A 16984-nucleotide genomic window follows, 5' to 3' on the forward strand; every position below is an offset into this window, starting at 1 on the left:
GGAGTAAGTAAGGGGAACCTCACGTGTCACTTGCTTATTTTTTAAACTATTACTCTTTCAATTCTAATCTTTGAATAAAATATTTTTTCTACAATATAAAATGACTTTTTCGATAAAAATCAGCACAGTAACATTGTCTATTTTACAATAAATCTGAAAGGAAAATATGGAAAAGAATATTCTTACACCATATAACATAACTTGTTTTTTTAATTGAAATTTTTTTGTTAATTGCCTAATCACCTAAATCAGTGAATAAGAATGCTCAGCTTCCAATCCATGAATATAGAATACAATATAATTTATTCTACATTTTGCTTCAAAGTTACAGAGATGACATCCATCCTATCCAATAAAAGAGTGATATGCAAATTGACCGTACCTCCGCTACACCCACAAGCCATGCCCACCAGCCAATCAGGAGTGAGTATGCAAATTAACCCAAACAAGATGGCTACTGCCACGGAGAGAGCAGGAGGCTTGGGTTTCCCCGGCAATGGAGGAAGCCAAGCTTTCCTGCACACCCTGGCCAGCCCAGGCCTCTGCTCAAGGCTACAAAGTTTAAATTATAGAAGATAAATAAATCCCAACAAAAATGGCGGTGTCCACAGAGCAAGCAGGAGGCTTGGCTCTGCTCAAGGCTACAAAGTTTCAATTATAGAACATAAATATATCCCAGATACCAGGGCCTCCGCTTGGGTTGCAGGGGGCATGGCCAGCCCGCAAACCACCATAGGCCCATCACCCAGGCTGCCCCACACCCCAAGAGAACCCCCACCCTGATCTGGGACACCCTTCAGGGCAAACCAGCCGGCTCCCACCCATGCACCAGGCCTCTGTCCTATATAATAAAAGAGTAATGTGCAAATTGACCATCACTCCAACACACATTTTTGGCTGCCCCCATGTGGTCAAAGATGGCTGCCCCCATGTGGACACAAGATGGCCGCCACAGATGGCCAGCAGGGGAGGGCAGTTGGGAGGGACCAGGTCTGCAAGGGAGGGCAGTTGGGGGTGATCAAGCCTGCAGGGGAGAGCAGTTAGGGGTGACCAGGCCTGCAGGGGAGGGCAGTTAGGTAAACAGGCTGGCAGGGGAGCTGTTAGGCATCAGTCAGACTGGCAGGGGACTGGTTAGGGGGTGATCAGGCTGGCAGGCAGAAGGGGTTAGGGGCAATCAGGAAGGCAGGCAGGCGAGCAGTTGGGAGCCAGCAGTCCTGGATTGTGAGAGGGATGTCCGACTGCCCGTTTAGGCCCGTTTCTACCAGGATCTGGCCTAAACGGGCACTCGGACATCCCTTGAGGGGTCCCAGATTGCAGAGGGTGCAGGCTGAACTGAGGGATACACACGCCTGTGCAAGAATTTCGTGCACCGGGCCTCTAGTATAATTATAAAGCCTACTCTACATTTTCAAGTTTTCAATCCAAATATATAGATTAGAACAGGTCACTTTATTACTGACAACATTCATGGAAGGGCCAGATTCCTCATAAAAAGACAAAATAAGTTTGATTGGGAGCTGGCCATTGCTCTACTCACCCATCAACAGAATTATGGAAGTCAAGAGGCAATATTTTTTCCTTTTTAAAATAGCAAAGGAACAAAAGAAGATTGGCTGTCTGTTGAGTGGGCCCCACGTTAGAGTGCATAGCTCATCAGGATCAAAGCTGGCACCTGTGAGCAGTTAACTTCCTAAGAGCACTCACTGGGCATTATGTCATCTGTATTACAGCTTTCACCGTGGAAAGTATTTGAAAATACTTTATGCTCAAAATATACACTGAGTGGCCAGATTATTATGATCTCTGAATGCATAATAATCTGGCCACTCAGTGTATATCCTATATTATAAAAAGCTAATATGCAAATTGTTCCCTCGACCAGCAGGCAGGCCGGCCAACCACCCATATCCTCCCCCTGGCCAGGCTGGCCGGACCCCAACCATGCACAAATTCATGCACTCACTGGACCTTTAATATATATATATATGAGTGTGTGTGTGTGTGTGTGTGTGTGTGTGTGTGTGTGTATACTAGAGGCCCGGTGCATGAAATTCTTGCATGGGGGAGGGGTGTCCCTCAGCCCAGCCTGCACCCTCTCCAATCTGGGACCCCTCGAGGGATGTCTGACTGCCCCTTTAGGCCCGACCCAGGATCGGGCCTAAACGGGCAGTCAGACATCCCTCTCACAATCCAGGACTGCTGGCTCCCAACTACTCGCCTGCCTGCCTTCCTGATTGTCCCTAACCCCTTCTGCCTGCCAGCCTGATCACCCCCTAACCAGTCCCCTGCCAGCCTGATTGATGCCTAACGGCTCCCCTGCCAGCCTGTTTGCCCCTCACTGCCCTCCCTTGCAGGCCTGGTCACCCTTAACTGCTCTCCCCTGCAGGCCTGGGTCCCCCCCAACTGCCATTCCCTGCTGACCCCGTCACCCCTAACTTCCCTGCTCTGCAGGCCTGGTCACCCCTAACTGCCCTCCCCTGCTGGCCATCTTGTGGCGGCCATCTTGTGTCCACATGGGGGCAATCATCTTTCACCACATGGGGGAAGCCATCTTTTGTGTTAGAGTGATGGTCAATTTGCATATTATTCTTTCATTAGATAGGATTAGATAGGATAGAGGCCTGGTGCACGGATGGGGGCTGGATGGTTTGCCCTGAGGGTGTCTTGAATCAGGGTGGAGGTTCTCTTGGGGTGTGGGGCCGCCTGGGTGAGGGGCCTATGGTGGTTTGCAGGCTGGCCACGGCCCCCAGTGACCCAAGAGGAGGCCCTGGAATCTGGGATTTATTTATGTTCTATAATTGAAACTTTGTAGCCTTGAGCGGAGCCAAGCCTCCTGCTCGCTCCGTGGCCGCCCCATTTTTGTTGGGATTTATTTATCTTCTATAATTGAAACTTTGTAGCTTTGAGTGGAGGCCAAGGCAGGCCAGGGCTGCAGAAACTTGGCTTCCTCCATCGTCAGGAGCAACTCAAGCCTCCTGCTCTCTCCAGCTCCATGGCTGCCGCCATTTTTGTTGGGATTTATTTATCTTCTATAATTGAAACTTTGTAGTCTTGAGTGGAGGCCTGGGCCAGCCAGGGCAGGCGGAAAGCTTGGCTTCCTTTTTTGCTGGGGAAACCCAAGCCTCCTGCTCTCTCTGTGGCCGCAGCCATCTTGGTTGGGTTAATTTGCATACTCGCTTTTTATTGGCTGGTGGGCATGGCTTGTGGTATAGCGGAGGTACGTTCAATTTGCACTGCGTGGCCAGAAAATTATGCATTCAGAGATCATAATAATCTGGCCACTCAGTGTATAGTATCCATTCCTTGTCCTTGAGGATCCAAGTATCTATACTAATATAAACCTAGGTGGCCCCCGCATGTGACGTTGCCACAAGATGGCTTCCACAAGATGGCTGCCACAATATGGCCAAGTGCACAGAGGAGGCGGGGCCCAGCAGCAAATTCGTGTGGTGAGGCCTGGGGGTCCCAGCATCTCCTCTGCCTCACGAAGAGCAGGTGTGTCCCATTGGAGAAGGCAGGTTGAGGCAGGGGAGGGCAGTTGGGGGGAATCAGGCCAGCAGGGGAGCAGTTGGGTGTCAATCACGCCGGCAGTGGAGTGGTTAGGGGGTGATCAGGCTGGCAGGCAGAAGTGGTTAGGGGCAATCAGGCAGGCAGGCAGGTAGGCAGGCAAGCGGTTACGAGCCAGCAGTCCTGGATTGTGAGAGGGATGTCCAACTGCCGGCGTAGGCCTGATCCTGTACATCCCCCTAGGGGTCCCAGATTGGAGAGAGTGCAGGCTGGGCTGAGGGACACCTTCCCCCCACCCCTGTACACGAATTTCATGCACTGGGCCACTAGTAAATCTAACATGATAATGGGCTTCTTCAGTCCAAAGGCAGGACTTCTTTGCAGTAGAGTGTCTCCAGTGTTTCACAAAAATAAATAAAAGCAGCAGCTAACATCTTTTCAGCTTCTTGACCTCTCCGCATTTCGTTGCTTCTTCCTCCCATCTCATTTCCTCTAAGTCATGTTGCATACCTGGTCTTAAACACTTTGCTTCTTCATCTTTGTAATTTATTTTCGTCATAGCCAAAGAATGAGCTTAGATATTTCTTCCTGATATTCTCCTTCATCATTGATAAAATCTTCCATTTTGGAGTCATAGTTCTCATCTTCCTCCTTTTCATATTCTCATTGTCTTTTGTAACCACCAGGGAAGGGAAACCCTTGAGAACGTTGGGCAGATCTGTAACCAGCTAAAGAAGGCTTCATTCCATTCATCTGTCCATTGGTGGGCCAGGTAATGATATTCTTAGAAGATATTGTTTCTGAGACAAAAGTGCATTTGGGTTTATGGGGGGATCTAAGCTACTAACTAATCACCCAGGTCCCAAGGTGCTCACTGGTCTTCTAGGGCCTGAACTGCTGACAGTCTGTCCAGCTGAAACTGTGCCACTTACTGATCGCCCAGAGCCACTGACTGACCGCTTGGGGGGCACTGAGCCACTCATTGGTTGTCGGTTATGTGGATTGTGCACAGGCCACCCAGAGTCACCAGAACTGACCACTGACTTCCTAGAACCACCTGGGCCACTGATGGGTCATCCAGAGCCACCTGTACTGCTGACTGTCCTTCCAGGAGGACTTAAGTCACTGGCTGGCCTCTTGGTCCCACTGATTGATCGCTCAGGTTCTGAGCTGGAGCTGCCATTCTGGTGCCTGGGCACGGAGCCAGAACTAACCATAGGCTGAAGACTCCCTGTGATGGGCTGCCCAGGAGCTAGGCTGGAGCTGCTGCCTGATGGCCTGACACTTGGACTCTTAGCCTTATGTGGGGAGACCACAGGTCCAGGTCTGGAATGGCTAGGATAGAGAGGAGATTTTTGACTGTGTGCTCAGTAACAGATTTCTGAGTCCCTTTAGCAGAAGTCTTTGGAACACTTGGTGAAAAGGTGCTCAAGTGGGTCTTTCCAGCCCCATTGTCAACAGGCCTGTCATGGTCCTTCTGAAGTGAGGCTTAGGAGCAGTTGCTAGATGTTACTTTGGTCCTCTCTCCTGGCATGGATTTGGATGAAAACAAACCTAAATGTTTCTTCTTATCTGTGCTGGGTCTGGATTTCTTCTCAGTATGAAGAAGGGGAGTACCTTTGGGAGAAGGATGCTTGTCCCTGGAAACTCTGCTAGGTATTGGGCCCATACTTTCAGTATGAGAGGGCACCATTTTGGTCAGAGGTAGTCCTGCATCTGCTTCAGGCTTCTTTTTCATATGTCTTCATTCAAGAAGTTTTCACTCCCTAAGTTCTTGTGCAATCATAGGCCACTTTTCTGTGTTTTTTTCCCACTACCTTGATTTCCACTGGTTCATACTGTTGGAAGCTAGCCATTGTCTTCCCTATCAGAAAAGTGTAAACAAGGAATGCAGAAGGCTCATGAACCTTGAGCTCTGGCAAGGGCCAAAACTATGCACTGATTGTTTAGTTGAGACAATGCTGGCTCAAGCAATTTCCTGACCAAACAGACTCAAAGTAAATCTTTACTAATATTTACTGACCTTTAAGATAGTCTTTATGTTACCAGAATTGCCTGCCTGACTAAGGGCAATATGTGTATCTAAAATTGAATAAAAGACTGTCAGGGCTTGGGCACCAGTGAAGTCCTTGCCCTTGCATTGGACTCTCTGCCTGGCCCCTCATTATTTCCAAATTATTATTTCTTGTCTTGTCTCATCATTTGACCACAGCCCTTCTCCAGATCCCAAACCCTGAGCCATGCGGGACATGAACTCTCACATCTGGCACCTTGAATGATGGATATCTGGAAAAGAAGATTTATGCTGGAGCAGAAAAACAAAGTTTCACCAGCGAGGTGGGGAAAAAGAATTTACCAGATAGGTGGGGAAATTCACCGCATGCAAAGCCCACAGCCAGCTGCAGAAGTCGAGATCTGTAAGTAGGGTGGGAACATCTTTTTTTAGTCAGGCTAATGGGCAGAATTTGTCAAAAGGGGAGAAGCTTTATTGTAGACTGTTGGTTTGCATGCTTAAGGATAAAGGAATTAAAGTGTCAGAAGGTATTCTCTTACAGTTTTTGCATGTTATTATAGAACATAATCCCTGGTTTCCTGAAGAAGGTACATTAGATGTTGAATGTTGGGAAAGAGTTAGTCATAACTTGAAAAAACCTCAGCAGCAGGGAAAAATTTGCCTCCAAATTGTTTCTCCTTGTGGAACATGGTATTGGATTTGCTAGAGTCTTCTAGAGAAACAAAACAGGATAAACCCCCTCCCCTTTCACCTTCCGCTCCTAAAGAGGAGCAAAAAGAAAAATTGGAGGAATGGCCTTCATGGCCCCCTCCACCTCCATGTACTAATCCTGAAACATTTAATTCACCATTAATAGAATCACCTATGCAAAGAGCTATCCGAGAAGGATTAAAGGACATGACGGTGGAGGACCAACTCGCTTTTCCTATTATACAAGTAGCTGACCCACAGCTCCTAAATCATATAATAAGATAGCATGAAAAATTTGACTTTAAAATAATAAAGGCCTTGCGTGAAAGCATTGTCCAGAATGGTCCTATAGCTCTTTTACTGGAGAAATTATGACTAATATTTCTGAAGCATTATTAGCTTCTTATGATTGGTATTCTCTGGCTCATGGAGGAGATTATTTACTATGGAAGGGAGAATTTTTGGAGAAATGTCAGGAGCAAGCCCATGCAAACTGCGGGCTGAATGCTCAAATAACTTATGAAATGCTGACAGGACTGGGACAATATAATGACATGCAAAATCAGCTAAATTATGTGCAACAGGCATATGAGCAAATTAGACTTTGTGGAAGAAGAGCTTGGTGGGCTTTACCATCAAAAGGGGACCCTGAGGGAGCTTTTAGTAAATGTATGCAGGGGCTTACAGAGTCATTTTTTTACTTTATGGCTTGCCTCACTCAAGCAGTGAGATGACAGATTCAACATGAAACAGCAGGAGACATTTTAATTCAGCCATTAGCTTATGAAAATGCCAATGCTGATTGTAAGAAATGCCTGACACCTCTGAGAAAAAAATAGTAGCATTACAGAAATGATTTGAGCATGTCAGAATGTGGGGTGAGACACTTTTCAATCAAACTTACTTGCTGCCGCCATAACGGTGGGGAATAAAAGGTGTTATAATTGTGGAAGAACAAGACATTTTAAAAAAGAATGTAAGCAACCAAGAAGGACACAAGGTGGCAATCTAGGGAAAGGTGTGAGCATTCTGCCTCCCAATTCAATCAACACAGATTAAACCTCTCTGTGTCCTAGAAGTCAGAAGGGAAACCATTGGGTTGGTTAATGTAGATCGAAATTTCATAAAAATGGACAGCCATTAGATCAAGACATAGGGAATGGACAGCCACAGGGAAACGGCCCCCCAGCCCCATCATCAATAGGGGAAATTTGCCCTGCAAGGCCCACAGTGGACTCCCTCATCTGAGCCACTCCAGGGAGCGCAGGCCTAGTTTTTAACAGTACTATAGCGGTCACTTTGACCCCTGATATGGTTCGGCAAGCTGTTCTTACAGGAATCTGGGGACCTGTACCATCAAGAACTTTAGGATTAATCTTAGGGAGAAGTGGAAAAACTCTGAAAGGACTAACTGTTCTGCCTGGAGTCATAGATTCAGACTACGAGGGAGAAATTAAGGTAATATTAGAATATAATCATATTATGCAACTTACTTCAGGACAAAGAATTGCTCAGATACTACTTCTACCTTTTATTCAGCAAGGTGAAGCTATAAATAGGAAAGGAGGAACACAAGGATTTGTAAGCTCAGATAGCTATTGGATACATGAAATTAGCAAAACCCATCCTATGATTAATTTAAGAATAGAGAGAAAACGGTTTAAAGGTTTAAGAGACACTGGAGCATATGTCAGCATTATCAGCAAAGAATTCTGGCCTCCAAGTTGGTCCATGGTAGAAGCTATAAGCTCTATCATGGGGGTTAGAGTTCCTGATAATACACAATGCAGTGCTGCAGTGTTAAGGTGGCAAGATGAAGAAGGACAGACAGGATGGTTTCAGCCTTACATAGTCTCTGGGGTTGCAGTCAACTTATGGGGCCGGGATGTTTTAGAAGGTTTACAAGCTTGTATTATTACCGGCAAAGGACAGCAGTTAATAACTCAGATGGGATATCAGACTGGTCAAAGCTTAGGAAAAAATAATCAGGGAATTAAAGAGCCCATCAAAGCCAAAGGAAACCTAGAAAGACGAAGATTAGGGTATCAACATTTTGAGGAGTGGTTATTGCTCAATCTCCTCACCCTCATGCAGATCCTATACAATGGGAAGATGATAGACCTATATGAGTGGATCTGTGGCCATTAACCAAGGAGAAATTAGGTCATATTCATGAATTAATACAGGAACAAATAGAGCGTAGAGCCTTCCAATATTCCTTGGAATACACCTATATTTACTATACCTAAGAAGGCAGCAGGAAAATGGCAATTGTTACATGATCTTAGAGCGGTTAACACTACTATGCATACTATGGAAGCTTTACAGCCTGGATTCCCAGCGCCTTTTCAAATCCCTCTAGATTGGTCTCTTATAGTAGTAGATCTTAAGGATTGTTTCTTGACCATTCCCTGGGCACCTCAAGATAAACAGTGATTTGCATTTTCAGTGCCAGCTATTAATAATATAGAACCCATGAAAAGATATCAATGGAAAGTTTTGCCTCAAGGAATGGCCAATGGCCCCACCTAGTGTCAAAAATATGTAGCTCAAGCTATTCAGCCTTTAAGGGACAAATATTCCCGATGTTACATTATTCATTACATGGATGACTTGCTCTTAGCAAGTCCATGGGAAGAGCAGACTTTGGCAATATAAAAATTGCTCCAGAAAAGGTACAGAAAGAAACGCCTTTCAAATATCTGGAAACCATAATTGAAAAGCAACGTATTAGGCCTCAAAAGGTGGAAATAAGATTGCCTTAAAAGTTTAACTGATTTTCAAAAAGTATTAGGGTATATTAACTGGTTAAGACCTTATCTGAAAATCTCTACAAGAGAAATGACAATTCCTCATCCTGAACATTTACAGATGAAGCTAGGAAGGAGTTGCTAAGAATTGAGCAGGCAATCTCCTCAGTCCAAGTAGCATGGGTAGAGCCTGAATTGCCTTTATTGGGACAGATTAACCCTACTGCAAATAGTCCCACTGGAGTCATCTTCCAAAAAACTCTCCTGCTATTATTGAATGGGTCCACCTAGGGCATCAATCCTCTAAAACTGCAGATAATATGTAGAACTTATGGCTCAGTTGATACCTCAACTTAGAAAGTGCTGCAGGCAGCTTAGAGGAGAAGAACCCCAATGCATTTACCTTTCCCTCACTGGGAAGCAATTAAAAATACTATTTCAAACTGATTTGAATTGGCAAATTGGACTAAGTGGATATTCAGGGGAACTTAGTTGTCACCTATTAAAACACAAATTACTACAATTTTTATATTATACCTCCTTATTATACCAAAAAATTCTAGGCAGGAACCTATTCCTGGAGCATTAACTGTTTTTACTGATGGATCATCGAATGGTAAAGCTTCCTATCATACAATGAATTCAGACCGAGTCATACTGACCAGTCATACTTCTGTACAAAGAATTAAATTAGAGGCTATTAAGGCTGCATTGCAGGATTTCCAAGAGCTTCTTAATATTATCTCTGGCTCTTCTTATGCTGTGGGCCTAGTGAATAGAATTGAAACTGCTCAGTTAAAATGGCTCAGTGACCAAAGTTTATTTTTTACTATTTAAACAAGTTCAGCAGATTGTACACTCACATCAGGGCTCACAGTGTATTACCTGGCCGGCTAACAAAAGGAAATGCACATGCTGATCAATTGGTTGCTTTATTAAAACAGGCCTCAGAATCTCATCAACCTGCCAAAATGTTGTCCAAACAATTCTCGATCACTCGACAGCAGACAAAACAGATTATCAGAGAATGTCTCACTTGCATATTACATCTGCCTCAAGGGTCTAATATAGGAATTAACCCTTGAGGATTGATAAGGGAACATACGTGGCAAATGGATGAAACACATTATACTCCTTTTGGACACCTTGGGCATTGCATGTCTCTGTATATACCTTTTCAAAGGGCCTATGGGCTACTGCATCTACAGGGGAAATGGCAAAACAGATTATTAATCATTGCCTAGATGCTTTTGCCGTCATGGCAATTCCAAAAATCATTAAAACTGACAATGGACCAGCTTACACAACCTGTCATTTCCAGCAATTTTGTAAAAAGTGGAAAATTCACGTCCCCCTGGGTCTCTCATATGCCCGGTGCCAGAGCAAGCTGCGGCCTCGAACCATTGCCCGGCCTCTGCCCATAGGCTGCAGGCACTGAAGCAGGTTGCACAGGGGGAAGCAGGAAAAAAAAAAGGTGGAAAATTCAGCACATTACATGAATACCATATAATTTGCAGGGACAGGCAATTATAGAATGCCAGCATCATAGGCTAAAATCCCAACTTGAAAAACAGAAAAGGGGGAATATGGAGAAATCGCCTGTAGGTAGACTACACGAAGCCTTAATTACTTTAAATTTTTTCACTTGTGATGCCGATGGCAAGACACCCATGGAAATAAATTGGTGTCAGAAGAAGCCAAAGGAAAATGGTCTGGTTAAATGGAAAGATCCCGAGTCTGGTTTATGGAAGGGCCCCAACCCCCTGTTAACATTTGGTCAAGGCTACACTTGTATATTTCCAGAAAATTTCTCAAAGCCCATGTGGATTCCCACAAGAAATATTAAACTTCAACATGGATCCGAGAGAGGAACTGGCCAGGTTAATGAGGACCTTGTACCTGGAGCCATGTCTTAACAGCTGCAGACAATCGACTACCCCAGCCGCAGATAGCAGCAGCCCCAAGCAACCCACTGAAGATAAGGAATGGGAGGAGGACGAGACAAATAGCCCAGAGGTCACCTGCGAGATGGTGAAGAAGATGGTCCAGAAAGCAGAGAGAATTTGTGAGGAGACCAGAACCCCAAGAATGCCTGAGAACGTCTTTCTTGCCCTGCTAGCAGTCATCAGCTGTGCGGTAATGCTACCGGGGCAAATGGGGAAGTATTTTGGACTTATGTTCCTGACCCTCCATGGGTAAGACACCTTACGTGGGCTGATCCCCCACCTAATGTAGTCACCAATAACACCAAACACCTTGGTCACCCAGGAGGACCACGGGTGGGGCAAGAAAGTATATGGGCAAAGTATAATTACATGGGTATCACCACCTAGCTTCCCTTTTGTATGACACAGAACCAAACCACAGCTCCTTTGTGTGTAAAATTAAAAAAGAGGCTTCTGACTAACATGGACACCAAAAAAGGGGGAAGCAAAAGCCGAAGTACATCTACTATCACTACTTGCTCTGGGGAGAGGTGCAGAAAATGTAACTTTACTAAGACACCCCACCACACTAAGCTGTTATGTAAAAAGTCTTATGAATGGCACCCTACTGAGGAAGAAATTAATTGGCAAGACTGTTATAGTGACCACCCCACCAGCAGCAAACTTAATAACAGTTTTTCCTTTGTGGGTTGGAGCCCGTATGGTTTTGCATATAGTAACAATCACACCCTAAAATGGAAGGGGAATGCATCCTATCCATATGTTGAAGCTAATCACTCCATTTCATGGCATGGAAGAGGATTTGTTGGATCTCAATTTCAACATGACAATTGGCCCCTAAAAAATACATAATGGAAATTAGCTGCTGCACTTGCACCTATTAAATAGTATAGTTTTAACTATAGCTCAGATAATTCCATTCGTACCTTATGGGGAACTCCCAATAAGACAGTATTTGCCACCGCCTGTGTATTTGATCCGTTTTTACTCCTCTCAGGCCCCATCCAGATGCACCTTAATATTACAAGTGATCTGTATGAGGTGTCATGCACAGGCTGCACAATATCCCATTGTATTAATTTCACATTCCAAAAGGATTCCCTCATGATTTTAAAACAACCGGCTTTCGCTTAGTTTCCTACTAACCTAACTGAGCCTTGGGAATCTCATCAAACCTACTAACTGTTACATGATCTGGTAAAAATCTTAAAAAGAGGAGAAACCAAAATGGCAGCATAGGTAAGCACCTAAACTGCTGACCCACACAACAATTTCAAAACTATAACTAAAAGACAGAACAGACACCATCCAGAACCACAGGAAAGCTGGCTGAGTGGAAATTCTACAACTAGAAGGAAAGAGGAAAGCTCACAGAGAAGGAGAGGAAAAGGGCTGAGGTACAGAGACACGTGCACGCAGAGAGGAAGGGCGGCAGAGTGCCTGGCTGGCTTTCTCTGGCGGTAGGGGGAAGGAAGCCCCCGACGGTGCTGAACCCCAGTTCCGACTGCACTGAAACTCAGTTCCGGGCGAAACCCTGTGGACCCAGGCTCATTCAGGGGGAGTTTGGACTGTCAGTTAGAGAGAAAGGCACACGGAGACTCAGAGACTCAGAGACTCAGGGGAGCCATGGCGGCAGGGGTCTGGATGCGCGAGTGCACACAAAGACTGACTGCGGAGGTTGCCGCAGGCTTTCCCTAGTGGAAGGGAGTCGGAAGCTCCTGACTGCACTGAACCCCAGTTCTGACTGCACTGAACCTTGGTTCTGGGCAAGCCCTGGGGACCCACTCTCTTACGGTGGAAATCTGGACTGTAAGGTGGAAACTCGGGAACCATGGAAGCCAGAGGTCTGGAGACGCGCGTGCAAGGGCAGGGCTGACGGGAAGCCAAGACTGTCTGCTCAGCCCTGAGACTCCACCCTGAGACTCCACCCCTTCCAAGCTGAGCACAGAGGCTTTTGCAATCTGGCAAGGCTAATCCTATAAGGCTGTCTCCAGCACTGAAAATCTCCCAGTGTAGACACAGCTGATCCTCGCAGCCAACTGGCATGGAGGTCAATTCCTCCCAGTGATACCAACAACAATCAAGACTTAACTACAACAAGGCTGTACACACAGTCCACAAAGGGGTGCACCAAGAGTGTCCACCTCAGGTTAACTGGGGAGGCTGACCCACTGGGCCATATAGGAAACCTAGTACACAAAGCTACCCTACCAACTCAGGGAAGCAGTGAAAAATGGGGAGACGAAGAAACAGATCACAAACGAAAGAAATGGAGGAAAAAAACAACTGGATATAGAATTCAAAACCACGGTTATAAGGCTTTTTAAGAATATCCTAGAAAAGGCCGAGAAATATAACGAGACCCTCAAAGATATGAAAAAGGACCAACTAGAAATTAAACATACACTGACTGAAATAAAAAATATTATACAGAGACCCAACAGCAGACTAGAGGAAAGCAAAAATCAAGTCAAAGATTTGAAATACAAAGAAGCAAAAAACACTCAACTGAAAAAGAAAAAAGAAAAAAGAATCCAAAAAGTTGAAGATAGTGTAAAAAGCCTCTGGGACAACTTCAAGCGTACCAACATCAGAATTATGGGGGTGCCAGAAGAGAGAGAGCAAGATACTGAAAAACTATTTGAAGAAATAATGACAGAAAACTTCCCCAACCTGGTAAAAGAAATAGACTTACAAGTCCAGGAAGCGCACAGAACCCCAAACAAAAGGAATCCAAAGAGGACCACACCAAGACACATCATAATTAAAATGCCAAGAGCAAAAGACAAAGAGAGAATATTAAAAGCAGCAAGAGAAAAACAGTTAATTACCTACAAGGGAGCACCCATACGATTGTCAGCTGATTTCTCAACAGAAACTATGCAGGCCAGATGGGAGTGGCAAGAAATATTCAAAGTAATGAATAGCAAGAACCTACAAACAAGATTACTCTACCCAGCAAAGCTACTATTCAGAATGGAAGGTCAGATAAAGAGCTTCACAGATAAGAAAAAGCTAAAGGAGTTCATCACCACCAAACCAGTATTATATGAAATGCTGAAAGGTATTCTTTAAGAAGAGGAAGAAGAAAAAAGTAAAGAGAAAAATTATGAACAACAAATACATACCTATCAACAAGTGAACCTAAAAATCAAGTGAATTAAAAATCTGAGGAACAGAATAAACTGGTGAATATAATAGAATCAGGGACATAGAAAAGGAGCGGACTGATAATTCTCAGGGGGAAAGGGGTATGGGGGGTGCAGAAAGAGACTGGACAAAAATCATACACCTATGGATGAGGACAGTGAGGGGGAGGTAAGGGCAGAGGGTGGGGTGGGAACCGGGTGGAGGGGAGCTATGGGGGAAAAAAGAGGAACAATTGTAATAATCTGAAAAATAAAGATTTATTAAAAGAAAGAAAGAAAGAAAGAAAGAAAGAAAGAAAGAAAGAAAGAAAGAAAGAAATTATATAAATACCTAAAAGAAAAAAAAATCTTAAAAAGACAAAAAAGATTTCCTGGAATGTTAATTGCAGGACTCTTTGCCCTCATAACATTCCTGACTTCTGTGGGCATTGCTGCTTCATGCATAGTACAAAATGTTCAAACTTCTCAGTTTGTACAACCGGTCTATACAAAAAATAATTGATAGCCATGTTGAGATACAATTATCAGCATTAAAGTCTACAGTCTTGTGGATGGGTGATAAAATCCACAGCTTAGAGCAAAGAATATCTTTGTAGTGTCATTATAATTTTCCCCAGATTTGTGTTACACACCCACCCCACCCCCTGCCCCATTCCCTATTGGGAATCAATAAAAAATCACCTTGGTGCTTGAGGTAAAGATAACACAACCCTTGATATTTTAGAATTACAACAGCATATTGTACAATTATCCCAAGCAAACTTATAAACTAATTCCTTAGATGCCTGGCAGAAATTTTAAAAAGACATGAATGAATTTAATCTCTTCCACTGGATCTCCTTACATTTGCCTCTCAGCATAACCATTATTGCTTGTCTCATTTTTATTCTTATGTTTATTTTTAGTCTGCAGATGTGGAATGAAGAGTCTTAAAAGGACTTGAACCCTTCAGGTGGCATGCACTTTTCAACATTTATTAAGAAAAAGAGAAGGGGGAGATGTTGGAAGCTACCCATTGCCTTCCCTATCAGAAAAGTGTAAACAAGGAATGCAGAAGGCTCGTGAACCTTGAGCTCTGGCAAGGGCCAAAGCTATGCACTGATTGTTTAGTTGAGACAATGCTGGCTCAAGCAATTTCCTGACCAAATAGTCTCAAAGTAAATCTTTACTAATATTTACTGACCTTTAAGATAGTCTGTCTGTTACCAGAATTGCCTGCCTAAGGGCCATATGTGTATCTAAAATTGAATAAAAGGCTGTCAGGGCCTGGGCACCGGTGAAGTCCTTGCACTTGCATTGGACTCTCCGCCTGGCCCCCATTATTTCCAAATTATTATTTATTGTCTTGTCTCATTATTTTCCCACAGCCCTTCTGCAGATCCCAAACCCAGAACCAAGTGGGACATGGACTCTCACATCACACTGCTTTTTCACAGCCAGACTGAGTAGGTCAGTGAAGTTCATGATGGTGGGGCACTTTTAAGGGGGACCTTTGGTTTACTTTCAACTTTGGGAGGAGGTTCTTGCTCTGGTGCTGCTTGATTGTATTCTAAGAATTCTTCCTTTTCATACTCTTGGTCTTTTCCCTGACTAGCGGCTTTCCATTGCCTGTCTTTTCTTTAACTTTTCCTCAACAGGAATCCCATTTAACCATGAAAATTTTCCTTTGTCCTCTTGGCTATAGCTCTTGCTTTCTTCTCATGTTTTAGCTCAATTCACTTTTTCACTAGTTCTTCTTTTCTCCTTTTTTTTTCTCTAAGGCTTTTTGTCTGAGTTCCTCCACTTTTCTTCTGAGAAAAGCCTGTATGATGCTGATTGGACACCCTTAACTTTGGGGTCTTTTTGGGGAGGACCCACTGCCAAACTATACCTTTTTAGTATGCTGTTGGCTCCTTGTCCTTTAGAAGCTATCATGAGAATTTCCCTGAAATCCATGTTGACCAAACTGGATAAAATGGGCCAGCTCTCAAAGGGGAATGAAAGCGCATCTTACCAAATGGCCAGCTGCAGCCAAATGAACTGGCTGGCCGCCTCTTTCCTACCTCTACTCAGCACGACCAATTCCGGCGACGTCCCAGGCGGTCTGCCTGCCCCCTTCCTCAAGCAGCCCATATCCTTACAAGTCCAATGCTGCATTCCCACCTTTGAAACTTTAAATAAAAGTTTTACATCCACAAGATAAATTAGTAGATTGGTCCTCATTCATTGACATAATCATTCAGTTGAGAATAAGTTACTTTAGTTTAATTGTTAAATCTCAGTTTGACCTGGCTGGTGTGGCTCAGTGGATTGAGTATTCTCTCAGGCACCAAGAGGCTGCTGGTTTGATTCCTGGTCAGGGCACATGCCAGGGTTGTGGGTTCAATCCCCAGAAAGGGGCATGCAGGAGGCTGCCAATTGAAGTGATATCTCTATCTCATCAATGTTTCAGCCTCTCTCTCCCTTTCCCTTCCTCCCTCTCTGAAAATCAGTATTACCATATATTTTTTAAAATCTTTGTTCAGGAAATGGTGATAGACATGTACTCCCAAAATGTCTGAATACTTGCTTATATGGTGAAGAAACAAAAGTTCATATTGATTTTTTTGCTAACAATCAATAATCTTACTCATTTCATATTTTTTAATTTATTTCAGAGAGAAAGAGAGAGATAACATGCATATAAATACATAGCCTTTAAAACAGTACATGAAATATATAACCAAAGAAAATGTACAATGGCAACAAAACATAAGATGCCTAGAAATGATCTTAACAAAAATGTGCACAATCTGTGTAAATAAAATTTTTAAATGCTACCAAATAACTGACACTTGAACAACTGGACAGTAACATCGTATTCTTGGGTAAAAAACAACAACAAACCATAATGATGTCAACCTCCCAATGTTGATTATAAATTTATTATGATTTGATTAAAATATCAGC

At 43.9% G+C, this 16984-nt stretch overlaps 2 pseudogenes across 2 annotated transcripts; both read right to left on the bottom strand.

Moving 5' to 3' along the window:
• Nucleotides 1–3934: 3934 nt before the first annotated feature.
• On the bottom strand, nt 3935–4490 carry LOC308256633 (protein SPT2 homolog; annotated as a pseudogene). The gene has a single exon. The product of its transcript is annotated as a protein SPT2 homolog (transcript).
• A 90-nt stretch (nt 4491–4580) lies between these two features.
• On the bottom strand, nt 4581–15991 carry LOC308256634 (protein SPT2 homolog; annotated as a pseudogene). The gene is made up of 2 exons: nt 15479–15991; nt 4581–5345 (listed from the first exon to the last, which is right to left on the bottom strand). The product of its transcript is annotated as a protein SPT2 homolog (transcript).
• Nucleotides 15992–16984: the final 993 nt, after the last annotated feature.

Source organism: Plecotus auritus (assembly GCF_963455305.1).
Source record: "Plecotus auritus genome assembly, chromosome: 8".
Lineage (NCBI taxonomy): Eukaryota > Metazoa > Chordata > Mammalia > Chiroptera > Vespertilionidae > Plecotus > Plecotus auritus.